General features: G+C 33.7%; 1 protein-coding gene and 2 long non-coding RNA genes across 9 annotated transcripts in view; 1 reads left to right on the plus strand and 2 right to left on the minus strand.

Moving 5' to 3' along the window:
- LOC136409303 (peptidyl-prolyl cis-trans isomerase sig-7) overlaps positions 1 to 27,436 on the plus strand; it is a 109,957-nt gene that overhangs the window by 6,919 nt on the left and 75,602 nt on the right. The gene's annotated exons all lie outside the window — the stretch shown is intronic.
- On the minus strand, positions 1,897 to 26,039 carry LOC136412385 (uncharacterized). Of its 6 annotated transcripts, XR_010752401.1 has the most exons (13): positions 25,902 to 26,039; positions 25,451 to 25,574; positions 23,576 to 23,705; positions 21,637 to 21,773; positions 19,220 to 19,385; positions 18,996 to 19,166; positions 18,741 to 18,943; positions 15,139 to 15,275; positions 8,883 to 9,014; positions 6,399 to 6,564; positions 6,170 to 6,346; positions 5,912 to 6,117; positions 1,897 to 2,717 (listed from the first exon to the last, which is right to left on the minus strand). It is a non-coding gene; the product is annotated as an uncharacterized lncRNA (long non-coding RNA). The 6 variants fall into 6 exon arrangements; XR_010752400.1 differs by lacking the exons at positions 25,451 to 25,574; positions 25,902 to 26,039 and adding an exon at positions 24,024 to 24,173; XR_010752402.1 differs by lacking the exons at positions 21,637 to 21,773; positions 25,451 to 25,574; positions 25,902 to 26,039 and adding an exon at positions 24,024 to 24,173.
- LOC136412403 (uncharacterized) lies at positions 12,279 to 14,207 on the minus strand. Of its 2 annotated transcripts, none has more exons than XR_010752407.1 (3): positions 12,728 to 14,207; positions 12,505 to 12,659; positions 12,279 to 12,452 (listed from the first exon to the last, which is right to left on the minus strand). It is a non-coding gene; the product is annotated as an uncharacterized lncRNA (long non-coding RNA). The 2 variants fall into 2 exon arrangements; XR_010752406.1 differs by having other exon boundaries at positions 12,505 to 12,675.

Genomic DNA, 27,436 nt, shown 5'->3' on the forward strand with positions numbered 1-27,436 from the left:
CCTTTCTCAATCTCTAGTTAGCTTACTCCTATCCCTCTTCCTCAGCATCTCCCGTTAGAATACTCCGCTCCCTCATCGTTCGTCCCCCATTGTATCAATACTCTCTTCCCACACAAATTATAGCAATACTTCTTTCCCCCAATGTTCTAGTACTCCTGTCCCTCATCGTTCGTCCCCGATTGTATCAATACTTTCTACCCTCACTGTAATATCAATACTTCTTTCCCTAATGTTCACAAATTCCCGTCCTTCATCCCTTTCCCTTCCCAATTCAAATACTCCTTTCCCTCATCCCTATAATCGCCTTTCCCCTCTCGCACCTTCTTAGCTCCCTTCCTAGTCCCCTCTCTTCTCATCCCTATTTCCATCCCCTTCATAATCCCACCTTCCTTCCAAAAGCCTTCAATCCCCCTCCCTCTCTCTCTCTTATCCTCCCTTTTCCTAAGCCCTTCTTATCCTTCATCCCTTCTAAAATACTCACCTTCTAGCCTTCCTTCCCTTTCCTTTAAAGCCCCCCTTCCTTCATCCCTCATAAAAGCCCCCATTCCCCCTCCTTCTTAAAATCTATATCCTCTCTAGTCTCCCTTTTCTGCTTCAGCATCGTCTTCTTCTCCTATCCTGCCAATCCTCTCTGCTCCTTCATAATACTCACCTTATCTCTCATCCCTTTCTAGTCCCCCCTTTATCCTTCCTCTTAATCTCTTCCATCCCCTTTTAATACACTCTTATCCTTCATCCTTATTCCGTGTACTCCCATCCCTCATCCCTTTTCTAAAATGTTCCCATACTCCTGCCCCTTATCCCTCTTCTATAATATCCAAATACTCCCATCCCTCATCTCCTTTTTATAATGTTTCCATACTCCTCTCCCTCATCCCTTTTTTTTAATGTTCCCGTACTCCTGTCCCTCATCCTTTTTTTATAGTATCCAAATACTCCTGTCCTTTATCCCTCAGCCCCCTTTATAAGTAAAACCCCCAATTCCCCTCCATAATGTCCCTTAATCCCCCATCTTCTTCTATTCCCTTTTTTCTAATATCCTCAGTTCCCCCTCCCAAATCTCATCTCCTCTAAGAATGTCCCTTTTTTTTAAATACTTTCCAAATCATCTAATCTCTTTCCCCGCAGTATCAGACAAATAAATAAAGTAATACAACATCTCAGCAATAAAGAAATACAAAAATTATCTCAATAGTTCTATCTAAATAATTACAAATCAATAGTAGCACCCGTGAAAATCTAAAAAATTCAAAATCACACTGGAAATGTCCCCCTAAATCTACTACACACTTTAAATCAAAAAATCTAAATCACTTGTTGGCCTTTCCCAAAAAATAATCTCCCCTTTAATTCAAAATTCAAAGTTATTCAATTTCCCAATAGACAGTCAAATCATCAAAATACAAATTACTTTAGTTTCTCTATCTTCCCTACATTCCCAAATTTCCACAGTGCACCCTGACCCTCAAAATCCAATTTAATAATCAATATATACCACCCTCTAATGTGTCACTTTTTTTTAAATATCTAAACTATCCTCTAATTATAAATAAATAAGAGTACATGTCTTTATTCACACTTTACTCATCTCTCAATATAATACATATAATGCAGACCATGTATCTCTTCTTCATTCATAGAAAAACCAATAATATCCAATAAATAAATACAAAATATCAAAGTACAAGCTCCAAATCAGTCATAATACTGCGGGGAATGTTTCCAAAAATATAGACAATACCTATAAAAAATTACTACTTTTCCCTAAAATAAGAAAAACAGTGTAAACCCAATCCTCTCCCCAATCCCAAAAAGCCACTTTCCTATTCGTCGGGTAACAGGTTTAGAAATAATCTCACACAAAATCCTTCAATTCTGCTTTTATTAGTTGCAGTCAGAAGAAACACCCTTCTTTTAGTTCTAAAAGCTTCTTAAAAAATAATAATAATAATAAATAATATACAGTTACCAAATATACCACCACTCTAATGTATCACCTCGACAAGTACTCTTTCGACTCATCAAAAGTAATACAAAAAGAGTCACAAATTTAATAAATATAATATCCAGTTAGTAAATTACAAACAAAAATGTTATCAAAAATCAGTTAAATAATACATAAACTATAGAAAATTAGTTGTTTCAATTTTAAATTTCATCTTTTATCGAAAATACACTCATTTCCTATCTAGGAACGAAAAGTTTCTTTGCACTTTTACTAAATTCATATGTTTCTCTCAAAAATTCATTAAGAAACTAGTACCCTGCAATGTACTTTCAAATCTTTCCATTTATTTATCCCTTAACCCCTTTTACAATTCAAAAGAATCCATCATTTCTTGTTACACGAGTCATGAGCAATGCTAAAGAACCACACAATATCACAAACTGTACTGCTCGAGTACCAATTACACATCTACTCGACTCTCAAATTTAGAGGAAAAAGTACAATTCACTTTTCGTTCCTCACAAAATACTCTTCTTCTCAAATCCCTCGACCTATCACTACTTCTTACTTTCATCACTTACCTACCATTGGATCCTTCCATTTCTCCCTTTTCCTTTCTCAGTTACTGTATGCATTTCATCTGTTTTCTCACAAAATTAATTAAGCAGCTTGAAACCTCCAATGCTTTCTTGAAGACATTGTCCCCTCGACTTATCTCCTGGCACCTATCATCAAATGCAAGTGTTCCGAGTACTTCATCCTTCGGAATCTGAAACAATGACAATTCATTGCACCTAGTCCCATGAGACACCACATAATACACATAATAATCTTCTGAATCCATCATTCCCAACACTCCTCAGTCATAATACCTACTTTCATAGCTCGGAATGTGCAAATTCTCAAACTATGCAAATCTAAAATACAAATAATCCTCAAATATTTCCAAAAGAACCATTACTTGTTCCACAAATACCTTCATCCCCACACCCTGACAAAGTACGATGGGGTTATGTCCCAGGTGATGGAGCCATGACTCGTATAACCTCAGTTCATCTTCGAGAATGTTATGTGGAATCCTTCGACCAATTCCAATTTACACCAGTGGGTTACTTCTTGTCCCCAGTTTTCAAAAATTACTTCCGAGACAATCGACACACGTAATCAAAGCCCCAAGGAACGAATTGGGACAGTGTGCAATTATCACCCCACACAAGTTCTCGACAATGTCTTCAAAAGTATCAAAGTTCTGGTAAACTTCAACTTTCAAATTAGTGGACCGCATTTTCCACAATTATTATCAATGTTTTAAACAATTACACTTCTTTTCTTAAAAAATTGCCTAAATTTTCAATCGAAATCTTCAAACTTAAAAATAGTAATAAATAAATTAATATAACCTCACTCTACTCTGTCATTCCAAATCGGATGATCGAATTGCGACTTACTTCTCATCTTCTATTTCTCTCGTGTAAATTACCACGGCTGACTGCTAATGCTAACCTAAAATTCGTCAATCGAAACCCGCCAAGAATTATACACGTACAGTAAATGTACAGTGTTGGGGAAATAACTTTGCTACTTTTCTACTTCCTATTTTAATCGTGGTTAGTTCCGGTTAGCCGTTCTAATTTTCTAATTCTAAATAATAATTCCTCAATTTACAAACGTTTCTCTTTCCTGTTCAAAAGAACTCTTCGTTCCAAATAATGTTCTCGATCGTCGGTTAAATTTGACAAAGTTATTTCCCTATACCCTGTACAATTCAAGTAGAACCTACGTCCTAATAGTCTATTTCACACAAGACTAAAGCACTAATAAATTTCTAAAATAATACAAGTTATATCTCACCCACACAGTACGTGAACTACACAAAGAATCTACTACTATAGGAAACGCAGTATAAAATACTAATCAATCATAAAATGTAGTACAAATTTGGAAAAGTAAACGAGCAAACGAGCAATTCCCTACCTCTCTTTTTCTTAACTCTCCCAGTTCTAATAAATCCTTTAGAACCGTAAAAGTACCTACTAGTAGTGCCAGTTAAGTGTTACCTCAATAATTTGCACATGTGGCCCACTTGTGTGCAAATTATGTGAGGCATCCTAAAAAGGCCCCTTCAGCCTACCCTCCTCTTCCCTCTTATTCTCTATTAATGTTACATTCACAAAAATTATCCTATATACATAATATCTTAATTTAAAAACAATTAAGACCATTCCTTTAAAAATCGTTCAAATTCATCCTATCACTTTGCCCACTATATTCAAACTCTCCTCAAAATAAACCGACCCTGTTATCCACCTTTTTTCTTATCTCTTCTCTTCTCCAATGAATACTGCACCCCCGTGCTCCAATCTCTACTTCTCACTTGACTTGTCCACTGCTGGAAATGCTTTTTTCTTCCAAGTCTTTTTCCAGTTTTCCTCATCTTTCAGAATAAATCTTATCTCAATTCACCAGTTCCGACCTTTCCTAAGCCTCTTTCAAATTCTCCCCTTCGCTAAATCTCCCAAGTTCGTCTTCCTTAGTTCCGGTTACATCCTTTCTAAGACCTCACAATTTCGGTGAATAAATTTCGTTCACCATTTTGTCCAAGGATCCCCAAGTATTGCTTAAAATCAGACTTTTTTCCAAATATCCTCCGGGAAAAATTCCTCAAATGGCTTTTCTACGCCCTAAAGTTCCTCTACAATTTTAGGAAGCTCCTAGCTGACACATATCTAATGACTACATACTAACACTAATGAAATATAATAATGCAACTTCCCTTATTCTATCCCTCCAAACGTGTTTCTCACAAGTTACCTAATACCCTTATAAATATCACTAATTTTAATTTACATGTTCCTTCTAAAAGCTCTAATTACTTCCCTCTGAAATACATGTACTTTCTTACTCTTATCCTTGAAATTCACAAGAAATAATCTTTACTTTCTTATTAACTATAAATACATAAATAACCTAGTGGCAAATTCTACTTTTCCAATATACATTCCTTCCCACTTTTCTTACATATGCTCAAGTTATCCTTCCATATAATAAATAATGTCCTATTCTTATGTTTAAATCCCTCCTCTTCTTTCGCACCCACCATTTACTTCTAATTCCTATCTTTTCCAATTTCTCTCAAGTTTTGCAGTTTTACATTCTATGTGCATGTTTCTGTTACATTTTTCCACCTACATTCCCTCCCTCAAAAGAAAAATTGCCTAAAAAGTCCTTTCCTATGTCCCTACCTACTTAAACTTACTATGAATACCCCTAATGTCTTAACCGAATTACTTCACCTAACATATGCATCGACAATTTCAAATACATAATTCCTGTACCTTCACAAAAATCATCAGTACCTTTACACTAAGCTTTCCTATCTGATATAAATATTCAAATCATCTAAACAATTACAAATCATGTACCTAGTTTTTCCTATAAAAAATAATACATCCATTTACTTTCTATTCTAAAGTACTACATCTTTATCCCTAACACTTAAATAATAATCACAATGTAATTCACAATTCCTACAATATCTACTAATTTAAAAATAATATGCTTTCCCTATGTGTATCTAAATAAAATCTAATCCTCAATTATTTCAAATAATACTTATAATGGTGAATCTTTCACCTTACATTTCCAAATATCAATAAAACACCCTATCTACTGTGCTAAGTTACAAATTCCAAATAAAATCACCCTTTACAGTAATATGGTGCCCCAATTAAATACTCTACTTTCTCAAATTACAATTCCACAAGTCAATCCATTAGTTATGGTACAATTTTTCACACATGTCCTTTTTAAATTAATCAAATATCTTTCTGATACATCAAAATAACTAGAAACTAAGAAATTCTTAATTCACTTTCAAAACTAAACCCACAAATTACTTATTAACTACTAGCAAAGTCCTATTCTTCTTAAGACAAAAAAGCAATCTCGTAATAGTACACTTACTTGCAATCCTCCAAATCTCACAATCTCCTCCCTTCTGAAAAAATACTTTGGCCCTTTTCTTTTTCCCTTTCCTGGGCCCCAGTCAGCTTCTTCGATCATTTTCACTTTTGCTGTTCTCGTAATTTCCTACTTCTCTCTTGCCAAAGTTCCATGTATCCATCTAGTGAGCTTCCTCTTTCCTTCCCTTATAAATCTTATTCTTTTTGCTAAGAGGAAATAAATAAACCACTGTCCTTCGATAAAACTACAAAGTACTACCTTGCTATCTTTTTGCCCTTAACTTAAGTTCTTTTGAATCCGACTACTCCGGTGAAAAATCTATCTTTCCTATCCTTGAATGTGAGCAATAATCCAACTTTCGATACAAGTTTTTGGTAAAGTTCCTTGTCTATATCTCTGGCCCCTCCGTCATTGGTGATCAGTCGAGGAAATCCACTATGATCTTAATGTTTCAATCTTTTTATGTCAAATCTGTGGGGCAACCCACCTTCTTTCTTCCTAATTTGTAGGTTAAATGTTCGATCCTTCCTGCTGGGTTTTCTGTTGAAGAACCTCACTACTAATCTGGTGCTCGTAAACCTAACCTAAAAGGTATTTGCTCCAGACCCTTTCTTTCTGTGTTCTGTTTTTCCGTGAGCCCCTCCGTTTGCTTCCTGTAAATGTTTGCTTTTAGGTCTTTAATTTACCTCTTTCTTTGTAATATTTCCCCATCCACGTTTCCATTTCGAATTCCACTGTTCCAGTAAATATTATCCAAAATTCCGGTATTTCTTTACTTTTTCTTACTCTGTTACAGAGTAAATTTCTGGATCCCAATCTTCTCATCTTGAATCCCGTAGATCATCGATTCTTTTATTTTTTAATAAATTAACGTCCAAAATTTTACGTCTTTATTTACTTTTTCGGAATACTCGTGACGATCCGAGAGGTTATCCCGTTCTCGTCTTTTACCGTTTTAACTTCCTTTCCGAACCCTTAAAAGATGGAGCCACCCGAAAAACCCACCGCTTCCAAAGAAACGAGCGTATAGACATTCGCGATTTTCACGATTCCCTTCGTCTTCATCTACTCGGGATTCGAGACCAGTTAACGGCAACGACGCATGTCGCCGCCATCTTATCGGAAAGTGCCGGGAACTAAGGCATCTTTCATGCTGGCCCCATGAAAGATTCCCGCGTTCCCCCGCTTTCTAGGGGATGGCTCCGATGTGTTCTCGACGGTGTCGTTCTGCCGAATCCGAAAAACGAGGGTGAAGACCCCCAAAGAGGGGTCGGTCCAAAGTGGCCGACTCCTCGCCAGGTTACCTGGAGGCCAATCGCCTCCACGTAACTTTGCGTCGCGTCTGTCACTTTGCCGGGCCCTCTTTGGGCCCGGTGTCGTACAGTGTTGCCGGCTTGTGCAAGAAATCCTAAAATTTTAAGAAATTCTAACCCGGATCGAAATCTCCAGTTTCCTCTGCCAACAGTTCCCAATTCCCCCCTTTTCTCTCAATCATGTTTTTTAAACCATCCCCAAATTCACGGTGAAATAGCACATTCGATCATATCTCAATTAGACAAAACCACCCCAGAGGTGTTTCGGGCAGTAAATGTGTTAAAAAACCTATATAAACTAATAAATCGATCGTGTATCAATTATTACCGTTCCTTCATCGGTATCCTTTACTACACTTGTTTCTGTTTCGAAATTTTCATAATAATTGTCAAAAGATCTATTTAAATCGAGTAAATACAAATATTCATGACCCAATAGTAACAATTGATACATCTTCGGTTTATTAGGTGTTTTTTAACACGTTTACTGCCCGAAACACATCGGGGATGGTTTTTCCTATTTAAAATAGAATGATAAATAATTTCCCTGAGCAATGAATTTGTTAAATGTGCTATTTAACCGTGAAATTCAAAGATCAAATGAAAATTAAATCGTTCATTTTCGTTTTGGGAGAAAAGGGAGGAACTGGCAACGTCGCAAAAAAAACCGCGAATCCTCATCTAGGTTAGAATTCCTTCAATTTTAGAACTTGCAATAATAAAAACACATCCATGCAATACTAAGCTAAATACTGTGGCCCACTTTTTTGTAACAAAACTTTAATAGTACATAGGTCATTTTAATTTAAGAACGTTATAAATAAAAATAACCTCATTGTTCTAAAATTTTCCACACCCGATATCTTCAAAACAAAACGTTTACGAGCCTATGTTGGTTTGAAATGTTCTTCCAAGTAATTATTCTATGTACTCTTAAAGTCCTGCTACAAAAAAGCAAAAAAACAAATCGAGGTAAAAGCTGTATCATAAATCACAAAAACCTTAAGCAAACTTACCTGCAAAAATTATAACTGCATGCAAGCAAATTCGAGTGAAAGCTTCGATAAATATCAAACTTTAAAAACAATTCACTTTATTCTTATTCCACAAATAATAAAGGCCCTTTGGAATAATTAACATCTTAATAAACAATTTTTCTTGGATACCCTTAATAAGAAAACATCTTTTTCCCAAAACATTTAGTAACGAAGCTTCTTTACTCTTTAGATATCATTTTTCCCAAAAACCTTTCTTAACGAAACTTCTTTACTGTTTAAACATCAATTTTCCTAAAACATTTAGTAACGAAGCTTCTTTACTGTTTAAATATCATTTTTCCCCAAAACTTTTAATAAAAAGACAAAAAATTCTTTAAAAAATTAGGTATCACTTCACCTATTTAAAATCTTAGTGATTCTTCCCACCCCTACCAAAAAGTACTTGCAATTTAATACAAAACCCCAAAACAAAATCCCCCTTGAAAATAAAATCCACTTATTTTTGTATATTTACACTTTTCCTATAACCCTAGAAATATCAGAGATGGTTCGTTTTCAAATTAACACCCTGTTAGAATACTCTTTCCAATTCTTTTCAATATTATTTTCTTCAACTGCTTAACCCTCAAATCTGACACAATAAAAATTTTAAATTCCTACCTTTTCTGTTGCCTTCGGAAAACTTTCTTTACTGGACACCTTGCACTTTCCCAGATCACACCATCTTTATCGCTGCATTCGAGGTAGACACACACACACACAATTTCACATCCTTTGGCTGCAGTTCTTGTCCTGAAAGGAAAAGAGAGGCTACTTTAGCACATACTTTCCACGAAGAATTTAATATTCAATATCCTTAAACATGAGAACTTTGAAATCTTTACATTTCATCGTGGCAAATCTCACTACATGACCTCAGAATATGAGTACCGGTTGACTCAAAACTATCACATCTTTATCAAAAAGCTGCTTTACTTGTTAGACAAATTCCTTCATCCACAGCTCGAATAACCTTAGTTTGTCTTCGAGAATGTAGTCATTCCTTTCGTAAGTTCCAGTACCGAGCATATTTACCCACCTCGGCCCCCACGCCTGACGCCCCTGGGTGGGTTCCTTCTTGTTCCCAGTTTTATAAAATAACACTTTTACACCGTAAGCACACCTAATCAAAGTCTCAAAGGACGAATTTGAGCAGTGTGCAGTTATCACCCCACCGGTTCTCCGCGATGTCTTCGAAAGTATCGGAGTTCTGGTAAATTTGTACGTTCAAGTGAATGGACGACATTTTCTACAATTATTGTTCATTTGTCGAACGATTAGACTAATTTTGTTAAAAATTAGTCATACGCCTTAACTTCTTCGAAATACAAAGTAAATATGGCGACGTAACCTCTCTCCGCTCTGTCAAAAAGTTCTTTTTGACAGAAAATGGTCGAGCTACGCGATGCGTTCCTCGCGACCTACTTTTCGTCTTCCGTTTCTCTCGTGCAAACTTCGAACGTCAATTTTCGGTGCAGATGTCGGTTCTGATGGTTCCCTCGGTACGATAACTTCCGAAAATGCGCGGGAATCATCCCGTCCTCTTTCTTTTCGTTACTTCCTCGTCTCCTTGCTTATAAAAGCAATGTTGCAATTTAATATTAATTTCGTCGTCCTTCACAAGTAACTAACGATGACACCCACTTATCCTAATTGTACGGAGTGTTAGGGAAATAACTTTCCTACTTTGATTTCTCCTTTTCTAAACAAGTATCCAAATGAAACAAACTAAAAGACACATTGCCAATTCTTCAAATGTGTCTCTCTTTTTCCAAAGAAATCAAAATAGTTACGTTTACGAATCTTCTTCCTCTTTCCCATACCGAAGTTATTTCCCCGGCACGATGTATAATTAAAATAAAATAACAAATATATCTAATAATAAAATAATGATCTCTCTAACGAAAGACCAAAGCACTCGTGAAAAAATTCTTCAATTTAAAAATAATGTGTAAAACGCACAAATATAAAATACTTTTCCGTGTTTCTTCAAAACGCAGCATAGAAAAACAAACTAGCAATTTTAATGTTACCCCAATAATTTGCACACTTGGCCCACTTGTGTGCAAATTATGTGGAGCATCCTATTATCTCTTTTACCTTAGTTTACAATTACAAAAGTTAAAAACTAATAAATATCCTACTTATCCCTAAATAGTTTTCTAATTTAGATATAATTAAGACCATTTCTTTAAAAATCCTTAAAATCTCTAATGTTCTATAATCCATCTTCCTTTTAATGTCTTCTTAAGAAGACCTCTTTCCCCTTATCGTTCAAATTCATCCTATCACTTTCCCCACTCTCCTCGAAATAAACCAATCTTCTTAGTTGTCTTTTCTCTCCTGTCTTATACAATGACTACTGCACCTTCGTACTCCAATCTCTACTTCTCGCTTCACTTGCCTAATGCTTTTTTCCTCCAAGTCTTTTTCCAGTTCTCCTCTTTCAGGAAAAAATCTTATCTCCACCGACCATTTCCCTTCCTTCCTGAACTTCTTACAAATTTTTAAAAGCACCGAATCCCTAAATCCTCTAAATTAATCATCCCTAGTTCCAATTAGACCCCTTTTAGGACTCCACAATCTCGGTTTTTTCCCATAGTCAATTTTCCTGACTCCACAATTTCAGTCAAAACATCCTGTTCACCATTTTGTCCAAGACTCCCCAAGTTATCCTGAAAAAACAGTGTTTTTCCAAAGATCTTCCAGGAAAAATTGCCCAAATAGCTTTTCTAGCTCCTGCAAAAGCTCTTCTGGAATTTTAAGAAGCTCCCAGTTCACAATCACTACTTACTAATACTAATAAAATATAATAAAGTAATAACTTCCCTTATTCTATCATTCCAAATAGGTTTTCCGTAAATTATCTAATACCCTTATTAATATCACTAATTTTAATGTACGTTTTCATTTGTTCCTTCTAAAGCTCCTCTTATTTACCTCTCAAATATACATAAGTTCTTCCTCACCTCTACTGTTAAAATTCAAAAGTAACAATCTTTACTTTCTTATGAACTATAAATACATAAATGACCTACTGGCAAATTCTACTTTTCTAATATACATTCTTTCTCATTCATTCCCATTTTTCTTACAAATGCTCGTATTATCCTTCCATATAATAAATAAAGTCCTATTCTTATGTTTAAATTCCTACTCTTCTTTCGCATCCACCCTTCACACCTAATTGCTATCCTATCCAGTTTCTTTGAAGTTTTACTTTCTGTTTGCATGTTTCTCGTACATTTTTCCACTCCCTCAAAAGAAAAATACCCTAAGAAATCCAGTACTATTTCCCTACCTTTACTTACTATGAATACCTAATATTTTAATACAATTACTTCACTTAGCATATACATCTACAATTTCAAATTTACAATTCGAGTTTATACACATAATTTCTATATGCTCACAAAAATTATTAGTACCTTACCACTATCATTTCCTATCTTGTATAAATATTCAAATCATCTAAAAAATTAAATATCAACACTTACAAAAATGTACCTAGTTTTTTCCTATAAAAAATAATATATCCAGTTTACTTTCTATCCTTAACACTTAAATAATAATCATAATGTAATTCACAATTCCTACAATATTTACTAATTCAAAAATAATATACTTTCACTATGTGTATACAAATAAATTCTAATTTTCAATTTATAATAACACCTGTTATCTCACCTTTTAAACAAATTATGTCAAATAATACTTATAATGGTGAATTTTCCAAATATCCATGAAGCACCCTACCTCCTGTACTGACATACAAATTCAAAATAAAATTACCCTTTACGGTAGTACGGTGCTCTAATTAAACACTCTATTTTTCCAAATATTCAATTCCAAAATAATCCATAAGTTGTGGGACAATTTTTCACACAATTCCTTTTAAATTAATCAAATTTCCTTCTGATGCATCAAAATAACTAGGAAATTCCTATTCCTCTTAAGACAAAAAGCGATCTCCTAATAATCCACTTACTTGCAATTCTCCAAATCTCGATATCTCCTTCCTTGTGAAAAAATACTTTGGCTGCCTTTCTTTTTCCCTTTACTCGGCCACAGTCAGCTTTTTCGATCATTTTCACTTTTGCTGTTCTTGTAATTTCCAATTTTTGTCTTTCAAATTTCCATGTATCCAAGTAACGACTCTCTTTCCTTCCCTTATAAATCATATCCTTTTCGCTAAGAAGAAATAAATAAAGCACTATTCTTCGATAAAGCTACAATGTACTACCTTGGTATCTTTTTGCTCTTAACCTAGATTCTTTTCGGTCCTCCACTCAAAAATGTGTCTTTCCTATCGATGAATATGAGCAATAATCCAACTTTCCTTACAAATTTTGGATAAAGTTAAGTGTGTCTACCTCTGGCTCCTTCGTCATTGTTGATCTGTCGAGGAAATCCACTATAATCTTAATGGTGTATCTTATTTATATCAAATCAGTGGAGCAACCCACCTTCTTTCTTCCTAAGATCTAGGATAAACTTTCGATCTAACCTCTTAGGTTTTCCTTTGAGGACCCTCACTACTAATCTCCTGCTCGTAAACCTAACCAAAAAGGTACTTGTTCCAGACCATTTCTTTCTGTGTTCTGTTTTTTAATAACTCCCTCTGTTTGCTTTCTGGAAATGTATGCTTTTAAGTCCTTAATTTACCTTTTTGTTGTAATATTTTCCCATCCACGGTACCATTTCCAATTCCGTTGTTAGAGTAAATATTATCCAAAAATCCAGTATTTCTTTACTTTTTCTCACTCTGGAAATTTCTGGATCCCAATCTTCTGATCTTGAATCCCGCAGATAATCAATTTTCTTATTATTTAATAATTAACGTCCAAAATTTTACATCTTTATTTACTTTTTCGGAATACTCGTGACGATCTGAGAGGTTATCCCATTCTCGTCTTTTACCGTTTTAACTACCTTTCCGAACCCTTAAAAGATGGCGCCACGCGAAAAACCCACCGCTTCCAAAGAAACAAGCGTATAGACATTCGCGATTTTCACGACCCCCTTCGTCTTCTTCTACTCGGGATTCGAGACCAGTTAACGGCAGCGGCGCATGTCGCCGCCATCTTTTCGGAGAGCGCCGGGAACAAAGGCCTTATTCATGCTGGCCCCATGAATAATTCCCGCGTTCCCCCGTTCTCTAAGGGGATGACTCCGATATGTCGACGTTGTCGTTCTGCCGAATCCGAAAAACGAGGTTGAAGACCCCCAAAGAGGGGTCGGCCAAACTGGCCGACTCCTCGCCAAGTTACCTGGAGGCCAATCGCCTCCACGTAACTTTGCGTCGCGTCCGTCACTTTGTCCGGGCCCTCTTTGGGCCCGGTGCCGTACAGTGTTGCCGGCTTGTGCAAGAAATCCTAAAAATTTAAGAAATTCTAACCCGGATCAAAATCCCCAGTTTCCCCTGCAAAAATTTCCCAATTCCCCCTTTTCTCTCAAAATCATTTTCACACCTTCCCCAAACCGGGAATTCACTCATCATCATATCTCAATTAGACAAAATCACCCCCGAGTTGTTTCGGGCAGTCATGTCAATGTGTTAAAAAACCACTAATAAATCAATCATGTATCAATTATTACCATTCCTTCCTCGGTATCCTTTACTACACGTGTTTTTGTTTCCAAATTTTCATAATAATTATTAAAACAACCATTTAAATCGAATAAATGCAAATACTCATGACCTAATAGTAATAATTGATACATCTTCGGTTTCTTAGGTGTTTTTTAACACATTTACTGCCCGAAACACCTCGGGGATGGTTTTTCCTATTTAAAATAGGATGATAATTAATTTCCCTGAGCAATGAATTTGTTAAATGTGTTATTTAACCGTCAAATTCAAAGATAAAATGAAAATTAAATAATCCATTTTCGTTTTCGGAGAAAAGGGAGGAACTGGCAACGTTGCAAAAAAAACCGCGAATCCTCATCTAGGTTAGAATTCCTTCAATTTTAGAACTTGCAATAATAAAACACACCATGAAATACTAAATACACTGGCCCACCTTTTTGTAACAAAACGTTAATAGTACATAGGTCATTTTAATTTAAGAACGTTATGAAAATAACCTCATTGTTCTAAAATTTTCCACACCCGATATCTTCAAAACAAAACGTTTAGGAGCCTATGTTGGTTTGAAATGTTCTTCCAAGTAATTATTCTATGTACTCTTAAAGTCTTACTACAAAAAAGCAAAAGAACAAATTGAGGTAAAAGCTGTTTCATAAATCACAAAAACCTTAAGCAAACTTACCTGCAAAAATTATAACTGCATGCAAGCAAATTCAAGTAAAAGCTTCGATAAATATCAAAGTTTAAAAACAATTCACTTTATTCTTATTCGACAAATAATAAAGACCCTTTGGAATAATTAACTTCTTAATAAACAATTTTTCTTTGATACCTTTAATAAGGAAACATCCTTTTTCCCAAAACATTTAGTAACGAAACTTCTTTACGGCTTAAACTTCAATTTTCCCAAAACCTTTCCAGAAAACCAAAAAAATTTTTAAAAAACCTTTCAAATAAGGTATCACTCAATCTTGCTACCTATTTACAATTTCCAATTTTATTCTTACTGGTTCTTTCCCTTCGTACTAGAAAGTACTTGCAATTTAATAAAAAAACACCAAAAGAATGTCCCCCTTCAAAATAAAATCCCCTTATTTTTGTATATTTACACTTTTTCTATAATCCCAGAAATATCAAATGTGATTCGTTCTCAAATTAACTCACTGTTTTAATACTCTTTCGATTCGTTTTGAATATAAATTGTTTCTTTGATAACAATTATATTCTTCCTTTGCATAGTAACACTCCCTCAAATCTAGCAGCATAAAAATTTTAAATTCCTACCTTTTTCTGTCGCCGTCAGCTATACTTCCACCAGCAAACAGCTTCCACTTTCGGAGATGGCACGATCATTTCACTGCATTTGGGACGAACACAGACACACACACACTATTTCACATCCTTTGGCTGCAGTTCTTGTCCTGGAAAGAAAAGAGAGGCAGCTATAGTACATAGGTTTCCACGAAGAATATAATATTCAATACCATTACTTAAACACCAGAACGTTGGAATCTTTGCAACTCACATTAAATAACCCCAGAGTACAAGTACCGATTAACTCAAAACAATCACATCTTTATCAAAAAGTTGCTTTACATTTTAGACAAATTACCACACAGTTATGTTCAACATAATATAACCACAGCTCTTATAACCTTAGTTTACCTTCGAGAAGTCAATCGATCGTTTAATAAGTTCGTGCACTAAGCATATCTACCCACCTTGGCCCCCGCACATCACACCTCTGGGTTGCTTCTTGTTCCCAGTTTTATAAAATAACACTTTTACACGATAAGCACACTTCATCAAAGTCTCAAACGACGAATTTGGGAGTGTGCAGTTATCACCCCACGAATTCTCGACCGTGTCTTCCAAAGTATCAAAGTTCTGGTAAACTAGTACGTTCAAGTGAATGGACGACATTTTCGACAATTATTGTTCATTTTTTAAACAATTCGACCTCTTTTCTTAAAAAATAGCTTAAATGTTTAATCGAAATCTTCAAAGTTAAAAGTAGTAATAAATAAAGCAATATAACCTCACTCTGCCCTGTCGTTCAAATTCGTACGATCCCGCTGCGACCTACTTTTCATCTTCTATTTCTCTCGTGTAAAATTCCACAGCTGACTCTACCAATGATTCAACTTCGAATGGCCATTTTAAATGACTCAGTTTAATAGTTCCCTTCTTTACGACGACGTCCAAAAATTAAATCTCCTCAAATATCACGGTAATTTCCCTATTTGCTTTACTTTCTCATTAAATACAAAAGCAACGTTACGTTTCTAGCTTCGTCAATCCCACAACTCGCCGAGGATTACACGCACCCGCCGTAAATATAATATACAGTGTTAGGGAAATAACTTTGCTACCTTCGTACTTCCCATTCTAATCCTGGTTAGTTCGGGTTAGCCATTCTAATTTTCTAATTCTAAATAATAATTCGTCAATTTACAAACGTTTCTCTTTCCTGTTCAAAAGAACTCTTCGTTCCAAATAATGTTCTCGATCGTCGATTAAATTTGACAAAGTTATTTCCCTATACCCTGTATAATTAAAATAGAACATACGTCCTACTTTTCTATCTCACAAAAGGCTAAAACACTAATAAAATTCCGAAATAATACAAATTATATCTCACCAGCACAGTGTGTAGACTACATAAAGAATCTACTACTGTAGGAAACAAAGTATAAAATATTAATCAATCATAAAATGTAGTAAAAACACGAAAAAGCAGACTAGCAAATTCCCAGTTCTAATAAATCCTTTAGAACCGTGATAGTACCTGTTGGTGCCAGTTTAATGTTATCCCAATAATTTGCACACTTGGCCCACTTCTGTGTAAATTATGTGGAGCATCCTATTATCTTAAAAAGGCTACGTCAACCTACCCTCCTCTGTCCCTCTTATTATCTCTTTTGCGTTAGTTTACAATTACAAAAGTTAAAAACTAATAAATATCCTACTTATACGTAAACAACACTATAAAAAATTATCATACATAATGTTAATTTAGAAACAATTAAAATAATTTCTTTAAAAATCTTTCAAATCTATGACGTTCTATAATCCATCTTCCTTTTAATATTTTCTTAAGAAAACCTCATTTGCCATATCGTCCAAATTCATCCCTTTATTTTACACACGATTCCACTTGTTCAAACCCTTCTCAAAATAAACCAATCTTGTTTTCCACCTTCTCTCTTATATCTTCTCCAATGAATACTGCACCCCCGTGCAATCTGTACTTCTCACTTGAATGGTCCACTTGAGTGCTTTTTTCCTCCAAATCTTTTTCCAATTTTCCTCATCTTTCAGAAAAAAATCTTATCTTCCCTGACCAGCTCCGACCCCCTTCCCGAGCTTTTTAGGAATTTTCAAAAACATCAAAACACTAAATCTTCCAAATTCGTCGTCCCTAATTCCACTTAGACCTCACAATTTCGGTTTTTTCCTGTAATTACTTTTCCTAACTTCACGATTCCAGTGAATATATCTCGTTCACCATTTTGTCCCAGAATCCCCAAGTTATCCTTAAAAACCAGTGTTTTTTCAAAGATCTTCCGAGAAAAATCTCCCCAATGGCTTTTCTAAGCCCTAAAGTTCCTCTACAATTTTAGGAAGCTCCTAGTTGACAATGACTACATACTAACACTAATAAAATATAATTAAAAAAATAATATAACTTCCCTTATTCTATCGTTCTAAACAAGTTTTCCATAAGTTACCTAATACCTTTATTAATATCGTTAATTTTAATATGCTTGCTCATTTGTTCCTTCTGAAAGCTCTTCTTACTTCCCTCTGAAATAATTGTTCTTTCTTAGTCTTATCCTTGAAATCCAGGAGAAATAATCTTTGCTGTTAACAAATAATCTACTAACAAATTTCTCTCTTCTTTTATGCAGCTATTTGCATTCCCTCCCGTTCTTCTTACATGTCTTTATATTATCCCTCCATATAACAAATAAAGTCCTATTTTTGTGTTTAAATCTCTCATCTTCTTTCGCATCCACCGTTTACTCCTAATTGCTATCCTACCCAGTGTTTCTTTAAAGTTTTACATTCTATATGCATGTTTCTCGTACATTTTTCCACCTACCTCCCCTCCGTATCTTTTACCTCCCTCAAAAGAAAAATACCCTGAGAAATCCTGTACTATATCCCTACTTTTACTTACTATGAATACCTAACATCTTAACAAAATTACTTCACATAGCATATACATCTACAATTTCAAATTTATAATTCTATTTTATACACGTAATTCCTGTATCTTGACAAAAATTGCTAATACCTTTGCACCATATTTTCTTATCTTATATAAATATTAAAATCGTCTAAAAAATTAAATATCAATAGCTACAGAAATGTATCTATTTTGTCTCCTTAAAAAACTAAACACATAGTCTATTTTCTATCTTAAATTACTACATCCTCCTTACCTATAACACTTAAATAATAATCACAATTTAATTTCCTACAATATCTACTAATGTAACAATATATTTTCACCATTTCTACATAAATCAATTTTAATCTTCAATGTGTAATACCTTCTGTTGTCTCTTACCTTTTAAATAAATTATTTCCAATAAGACAAATAATACTTATAATGGTGAATTTTCCAAATATCCATAAAACACCCTACCTACTATACTCACATACAAATTCAAAATAAAATTACCCTTTCCGGTAGTACGGTGCTCCAATTAAATACTCTATTTTCTCAAATATTCAATTCCAAAATAATCCATAAGTTATGGTACAATTTTTCACACAATTCCTTTTAAATTAATCAAATGTCCTTCTGATGCATCAAAATAACTAAGAAATTCCTATTCCTCTTAAGACAAAAAGCATTCTCCTAATAATCCACTTACTTGCAATCCTCCAAATCTCGATATCTCCTTCCTGATGAAAAAATACTTTGGCTGCCTTTCTTTTTCCCTTTGCTCGGCCCCAGTCAGCTTATTCGATCATTTTCACTTTTGCTGTTCTTGTAATTTCCTATTTTTGTCTTTCAAAATTCCATGTATCCAAGTAACCACCCTCTTTCCTTCCCTTATAAATCATATCCTTTTCGCTAAGAAGAAATAAATAAAGCACTATTCTTCGATAAAGCTACAATGTACTACCTTGGTATCTTTTTGCTCTTAACCTAGATTCTTTTCGGTCCTCCACTCAAAAATGTGTCTTTCCTATCGATGAATATGAGCAATAATCCAACTTTCCTTACAAATTTTGGATAAAGTTAAGTGTGTCTACCTCTGGCTCCTTGGTCATTGTTGATCTGTCGAGGAAATCCTCTATAATCTTAATGGTTTAATCTTATTTATATCAAATCTGAGGAGCAACCGACCTTCTTTCTTCCTAATGTGTAGGTTAGACGTTCGGTCCATCCTTTTAGGTTTTCTCTTGAAAATCCTCACTACTAATCTCGTACTCGTAAACCTAACCAAAAAGGTACTTGTTCCAGACCCATTCTTTCTGTGTTCCCTTTTTTAATACGTCCCTCCGTTTGCTTCCTGGAAATGTATGCTTTTAGATCTTTAATTTACCTCTTTGTTGTAATATTTCCCCATCCACGGTACCATTTCAAATTCCACTGTTAGAGTAAATTTTATGGAAAAATCCAGTATTTCTTTACTTTCTTCTTACTTTGTAAATTTGTAGATCGCAATCTTCTAATCTTGAATCCAGTAGATAATCAATTCTTTTATTTTTTAATAATTAACTTCCAAAATTTTCCATCTTCATTTACTTTTTCCAGACACTCTTGACGATCCACGAGGTTATCCCATTCTCGTCTTTTACCATTTTAACTACCTTTCCGAACCCTTAAAAGATGGAGCCACGCGAAAAACCCACCGCTTCCAAAGAAACAAGCGTATAGACATTCGCGCTTTTGCCGATTCCTATCGTCTTCATCTACTCGGGATTCGAGACCAGTTAACGGCAGCGGCGCATGTCGCCGCCATCTTTTCGGAGAGCGCCGGGAACAAAGGCCTTATTCATGCTGGCCCCATGAATAATTCCCGCGTTCCCCCGTTCTCTAAGGGGATGACTCCGATATGTCGACGTTGTCGTTCTGCCGAATCCGAAAAACGAGGTTGAAGACCCCCAAAGAGGGGTCGGCCAAACTGGCCGACTCCTCGCCAAGTTACCTGGAGGCCAATCGCCTCCACGTAACTTTGCGTTGCGTCCGTCACTTTGTCCGGGCCCTCTTTGGGCCCGGTGCCGTACAGTGTTGCCGGCTTGTGCAAGAAATCCTAAAATTTTAAGAAATTCTAACCCGGATCAAAATCCCCAGTTTCCCCTGCAAAAATTTCCCAATTCCCCCTTTTTCTCTCAAAATCACTTTCACACCTTCCCCAAATTCACGGTGAAATAGCACATTCGACAAATTCCCCCAGAGGTGTTTCGGGCCGTAAATGTGTTAAAAAAACCACTAATAAATCAATCATGTATCAATTATTACTATTCCTTCCTCTGTATCCTTTACTACACGTGTTTTTGTTTCCAAATTTTCATAATAATTATTAAAACAACCATTTAAATCGAATAAATGCAAATACTCATGACCTAATAGTAATAATTGATACATCATCTGTTTCTTAGGTGTTTTTTAACACGTTTATTGCCCGAAACACCTCGGGGATGGTTTTTCCTATTTAAAATATGATGATAAATAATTTCCCTGAGCAATTAATTTGTTAAATGTGCTATTTCACCGTGAAATTCAAAGATCAAATGAAAATTAAATCATTCATTTTCGTTTTGGGAGAAAAGGGAGGAACTGGCAACGTCGCAAAAAAAACCGCGAATCTTCATCTAGGTTAGAATTCCTTCAATTTTAGAACTTGCAATAATAAAACACACCATGAAATACTAAATACACTGGCCCACCTTTTTGTAACAAAACTTTAATAGTACATAGGTAATTTTAATTTAAGAACGTTATGAAAATAACCTCATTGTTCTAAAATTTTCCACACCCGATATCTTCAAAACCAAACGTTTACGAGCCTATGTTGGTATGAAATGTTCTTCCAAGTAATTATTCTATGTACTCTTAAAGTCCTGCTACAAAAAAGCAAAAGAACAAATCAAAGTAAAAGCTGTATGATAAATCACAAAAACCTTAAGCAAACTTACCTGCAAAAATTATAACTACTTGCAAGCAAATTCAAGTAAAAGCTTCGATAAATACCAAAGTTTAAAAACAATTCACTTTATTCTTATTCAACAAATAATAAAGGCCCTTTAGAATAATTGATATCTTAATAAACAATTTTTCTTCCATACCATTAATGACAAAACATCATATTTTCCCAAAACATTTAGTAATGAAGTTTCTTTACAGTTTAAACATCATTTTTCCCAAAACATTTAATAATGAAACTTCCTTACGGCTTGAACATAATTTTTTCCCAAAACCTTTCAATAAAACGAAAAAAAATAAATAAAAAAATTAGATATCACTCAACCTATTTAAAATCTTAGTGATTGTTCCCATCCCTACTAGAAAGTATTTGCAATTTAATACCAAACCCCAAAAGAAAGTCCCCCTTGGAAATAAAATCCTCTTATTTTTGTATATTAACACCTTTTCTATAATCCCAGAAATATCAAGTGGTTCGTTTCCAAATTAATATACTGTTGTAATACTCGTTCAATTCTTTTCGATATAAATTACTTCTTTGATAACAATTATTTTCTTTCGTTGCATAGTAACTCTCCTTCAAATCTAACACCATAAAAATTTTAAATTCCTACCTTTTTCTGTCGCCATCAGCAATACTTCCACCAGCAAACAGTTTCCACTGTCTGAGATGACACAATCATTTCACTGCATTCCGAGTGGACACACACACGCACACACAATTTCACATCCTTTTGCTGCGGTTCTTGTCCTGAAAAGAAAAGAGAGGCAACTATAGTACATACGTTTTACACGAAGAATATAATATTCAATATCTTTAGTTAAACACAAGAATATTGGAATCTCATCAATCTTGCAACTCAACACTAGACAACCTCAAATTACAAGTACAAGTTGAATCAAAACAATTAGATCTTTATCAATAAGCTGCTTTACGGCGGTACCCAAAATAAGTTTTCCTTGTGTTAGAAAAAAGTCAAATTGATCTAACCTGCGAATACTACAATAGTTATTGAAAGTCGACAATTACTAAAAACTCCTTTGACAATGAGTTTCTTTTCTTTCTTACCTCTTAATTTCTAATTCCACGGATATTCTATGGATCGACTAAGATGACACCACTTTTATTGTTGTGCTTTTCAATTTTAAATTCCACAGTTTCTTTTCAAACGCACGCTTTTAAGTTAATTTGTTAATTTCCACATTTCGATATAAATAAACAAACGAAAAACTCTTACAGTACAATTATAAAAAAATGTCATTATTGTCATGCACGATGTGCAGAAAATTACCACAAACAAGAAATCTACAAGTTTACACGAAGAAGAAATCTGCAAAAACACACCAAAAAGAAATCTGCAAAACCACACAAAGAAGAAACTTGCAACGCAGACTCCCAGATGGCGCCACACATAAAAATCTCTTCTCTCGCATCCACCATTTAATCCTAATTGGTTCTGCTATGAATACCCATTGTCTTAACGCCATTATTTCACATAACATATGCATTAAGCAATTCCAAATTTACAATTCTATTTTATACAAATAACTCCTGTATCGTGATAAAAATCATTAGTACCTTTGCACTATGTGTTCTTATCTTATATACATATTAAAATCATCTAAAAAATTAAATATTAATACATACAGAATATCCTTAAAAATAATATATAGTTTATTTTCTATCTTAAATTACTACATATTCCTGATCCATAACACTCAAATAATAATTACGACAAAACGTCGATAGTTCATAGGTAAATTTATTTTAAGAAAGTTATGAAAAATAATTAAAATTTCTTCTAAAATTTTCCACACTCGATATCTTTAAAACAAAAGGTTTACGAGCCTATGTTGGTATGAAATGTTCTTCCAAGTAATTATTCTATGCACTCTTAAAGTCCTGCTACAAAAAAGCAAAAGAACAAATCGAGGTAAAAGCTGTATGATAAATCACAAAAACCTTAAGCAAACTTACCTCCAAAAATTACAACTACTTGCAAACAAATTCAAGTAAAAGCTTCCATAAATATCAAAGTTTAAAAACAATTAACTTTATTCTTATTCAACAAATAATAAAGGCCCTTTGGAATAATTAACATCTTAATAAACAATTTATCTTGAATACCTTTAATAAGGAAACATCATTTTTCCCAAAACATTTAGTAAGGAAGTTTCTTTACGGTTTAAACATCATTTTTCCCAAAACCTTTCAATAAAACGAAAAAAAAAAAATAAAAAAATTAGATATCACTCAACCTATTTAAAATCTTAGTGATTGTTCCCATCCCTACTAGAAAGGACTTGCAATTTAATTAATACAAAACCCCAAAAGAAAGTCCCCCTTGAAAATTAAATCCTCTTATTTTTGTATATTAACACGTTTTCTATAATCCCAGAAATATCAAGTGGTTCGTTTCCAAATTAATACACTGTTGTAATACTCTTTCAATTCGTTTTCAATATAAATTGCTTCTTTGATAACAATAATTTTCATAAATTGCATGGTAACTCTCATTCAAATCTAGCACCATAAAAATTTTAAATTCCTACCTTTTTCTGTCGCCGTTGCAATACTTCCACTAGCACACAGTTTCCACTTTCCGAGATGGCACAATCATTTCACTGCATTCGGGATGGACACACACACACAATTTCACATCCTTTGGCTGTAATTCTTGTCCTGAAAAGAAAAGAGAGGCAACTATAGTACATACGTTTTACACGACGAATATAATATTCAATATCTTTAGTTAAACACAAGAATATTGGAATCTCATCAATCTTGCAACTCAACACTAGACAACCTCAAATTACAAGTACAAGTTGAATCAAAACAATTAGATCTTTATCAATAAGCTGCTTTACGGCGGTACCCAAAATAAGTTTTCCTTGTGTTAGAAAAAAGTCAAATTGATCTAACCTGCGAATACTACAATAGTTATTGAAAGTCGACAATTACTAAAAACTCCTTTGACAATGAGTTTCTTTTCTTTCTTACCTCTTAATTTCTAATTCCACGGATATTCTATGGATCGACTAAGATGACACCACTTTTATTGTTGTGCTTTTCAATTTTAAATTCCACAGTTTCTTTTCAAACGCACGCTTTTAAGTTAATTTGTTAATTTCCACATTTCGATATAAATAAACAAACGAAAAACTCTTACAGTACAATTATAAAAAAATGTCATTATTGTCATGCACGATGTACAGAAAATTACCACAAACAAGAAATCTACAAGTTTACACGAAGAAGAAATCTGCAAAAACACACCAAAAAGAAATCTGCAAAACCACACAAAGAAGAAACTTGTAGCCCAGACTCCCAGATGGCGCCACACATAAAAAATCTCTTCTCTCGCATCCACCATTTAATCCTAATTGGTTCTGCTATGAATACCCATTGTCTTAACGCAATTATTTCACATAACATATGCATTAAGCAATTCCAAATTTACAATTCTATTTTATACACATAACTCCTGTATCGTGATAAAAATCATTAGTACCTTTGCACTATGTGTTCTTATCTTATATACATATTAAAATCATCTAAAAAATTAAATATGAATACCTACCGAATCTCCTTAAAAATAATATTTAGTCTATTTTCTATCTTAAATTACTACATATTCCTGATCCATAACACTCAAATAATAATTACGATAAAACGTTAATATTTCATAGGTAAATTTATTTTAAGAAAGTATGAAAAATAATTAAAATTTCTTCTAAAGTTTTCCACACCCGATATCTTTAAAACAAAACGTTTATGAACCTATATTGGTATGAAACGTTCTTAAAAGGAATTATTCTATTCACTTTTAAAGTCTTACTACAAAAAAGTAAAAAAACAAATTAAAAGTGACGTCCATATGATAATTCACAACAAAGCTTAAGTAAACTTACCACTACATGCAAGCAAATTCAAGTGTAAGTTTTTATAAATATCAAAGTGTAAAAACAATTCACTTTATTCTTATTTGACAAATAATAAATGCCCTTTAGAATAATTAACATCTTAATAACTAATTTTTCTTCAATACCATTAATAATGAAGCTTCTTTACGCTTTAAACATTATTTTTCCTAAAAAAACCTTTCAAATTAGGTATTACTCAACTTTGCTACCCATTTTAAATCTTAGTGGTTTTTTTCACCCCTACTAAAAAGTACTTCCAATTTAATAAAAACAACCCAAAGAAAAACATCCCTCTTGAAAATAAAATCCACTTATTTTTGTATATTAACACATTTTCTATAATCCCAGAAATATCAAAAGTGGGGAGTTTTCAAATTAACTCACTGTTGTAATATTCATTGAATTAATTTTGAATATAAATTGTTTCTTTGATAACAATTATTTTCATCCATTGCATAGTAACTCTCATTCACATCTAACACCATAAAAATTTTAAATTCCTACCTTTTTCTGTCGCTGTCACGAATACTTCCACTAGCAGGCAACTTGCACTTTCCTTGATATGGTACAATCTTTTTCGCTGCATTCATGGTGGAACCACAATTTCATATCTTTGGCTGCAGTTGTCCTGAAAAGAAGAGACAGGCAGCTATAGTACGTATCTTTCTGCGAAGAATGTAATATTCAAAATATCATTAATTAAACACAAAAGTATTGGAATCCCACTAATCTTGCAACTCACACGAGATAACCTCCAATGACAAGTACAACTTGAGGCAAAACAATGATCTTTATGAAAAAACTTCTTTAGGACGGTACCAAAATTAAGTTTTGATTGCATTAGAAAAAAGGGATATTTATTACTAGTTTGTATGGTCTGTAAGTATTAGAATAGGCATTGGAAATGGAGAATTATTGAAAACTCCTTCGGCAATGGGTTTCTTTTCTTTCTTACCTCCTAGTTCCTAATTCCACAGATATTCTATCGATCGACTAAGATGACACCACTTTTGTTTTTTGCTTTTCAAGTTTAAATTCCACATTTTCCGTTCAAACGCACACTTTTAAGTTACTTTTCACATTTCAATTAATATGAACAAACGAAAAACTCTCACAGCACAATTACTGAAAAATGTCATTATTGTTATGCATGATGAACAGAAAATTCCTATAAACAAGAAATCTACAAATGCACACGGAACAGAAATCTGTAAAAGCACACAAAAAAGAAATCTACAAGTATACACAAAGAAAAAATTTATAACCCACGCTCCCAGATGGCGCCACGCCTAAAAAATTCTTTCGCATCCACCATTTAATCCAAATTGATCGTGCTATGAATACCCAATGTCTTAACACAATTATTTCACATAACATATGCATCAACAATTCCAAATTTACAATTCTATGTTATACACATAACTCCTGTATCGTCACAAAAATCGTTAGCACTTTTACATTATGTATTCTTATATACATATTAAAATCATCTAAAAACTTAAATATCAATACGTACAGAAATGTATCTAATTTTTCCCCTTAAAAAATAATATATCACCGGTATCTTTAAAACGACGCGTTTATGGGCCTATATTATTTTATAATTATTCTATCCACTGTTAAAGTTCTACTACAAAAAAGTAAAAGAACAAATGAACGTGAAATCTGTTTAATAATTCATGTTAAACCTTAACTGAACGTACTTGGAAGAATTACAGCTGCGTGTAAGGAAATTTAAGTAAAGGCTTCTATAAATATTAAAGTTTAAAAGCGATTAACTTTATCATTATTTAACAAATAATAAACGCTATTTAGAATAATTAAGATCTTAATAAACAATTTTTTTCCAATACAATTGATAATAAAGCTTGTTTATACTTTGGACGTGATTTTTTAAAAATCTCTCAATGAAAGAAAAGATATTTTTGGAAAGGTAAATAAAACACCTTTCAAGTGGGGTATAATTCAAACTCCATTAGTGGATGCATGCAATTTATTAAAGAACCCTAAAAGAATATTCCCCTTGAAAATAAAATCGACGTGTTTTGGTATATTTACACTTTTTCTATAATCCCAGAAATATCAAAAGTTGTTCGTTTTCGAATTAATACACTGTTGTAATACTCATTCAATTCATTTTCAATATAAATTGCTTCTTTGATAACAATTATTTTCATCAATTGCATGGTAACTCTCATTCAAATCTAGCACCATAAAAATTTTAAATTCCTACCTTTTTCTGTCGCCCTCAAAAATACTTCTACTATCAAGCAGCTTGCACTTTCGAAGATGGCAGAATCTTTTTGGCTGCATTCAGGATGGAACCACAATTTCACATCCTTTAGCTGCTATTCTTTTGCTGAAAAAAAGAAACAGGCAGCTACAATACATACGCTTCTACAAAGAATATAATATTCAATATCATTAATTAGACACAATAGTATTAGAATATCTCACCAATCTTGCAACTCAACACTAGACAACCTCAAA

Source organism: Euwallacea similis, chromosome 1 (assembly GCF_039881205.1).
Source record: "Euwallacea similis isolate ESF13 chromosome 1, ESF131.1, whole genome shotgun sequence".
Taxonomy (NCBI): domain Eukaryota; kingdom Metazoa; phylum Arthropoda; class Insecta; order Coleoptera; family Curculionidae; genus Euwallacea; species Euwallacea similis.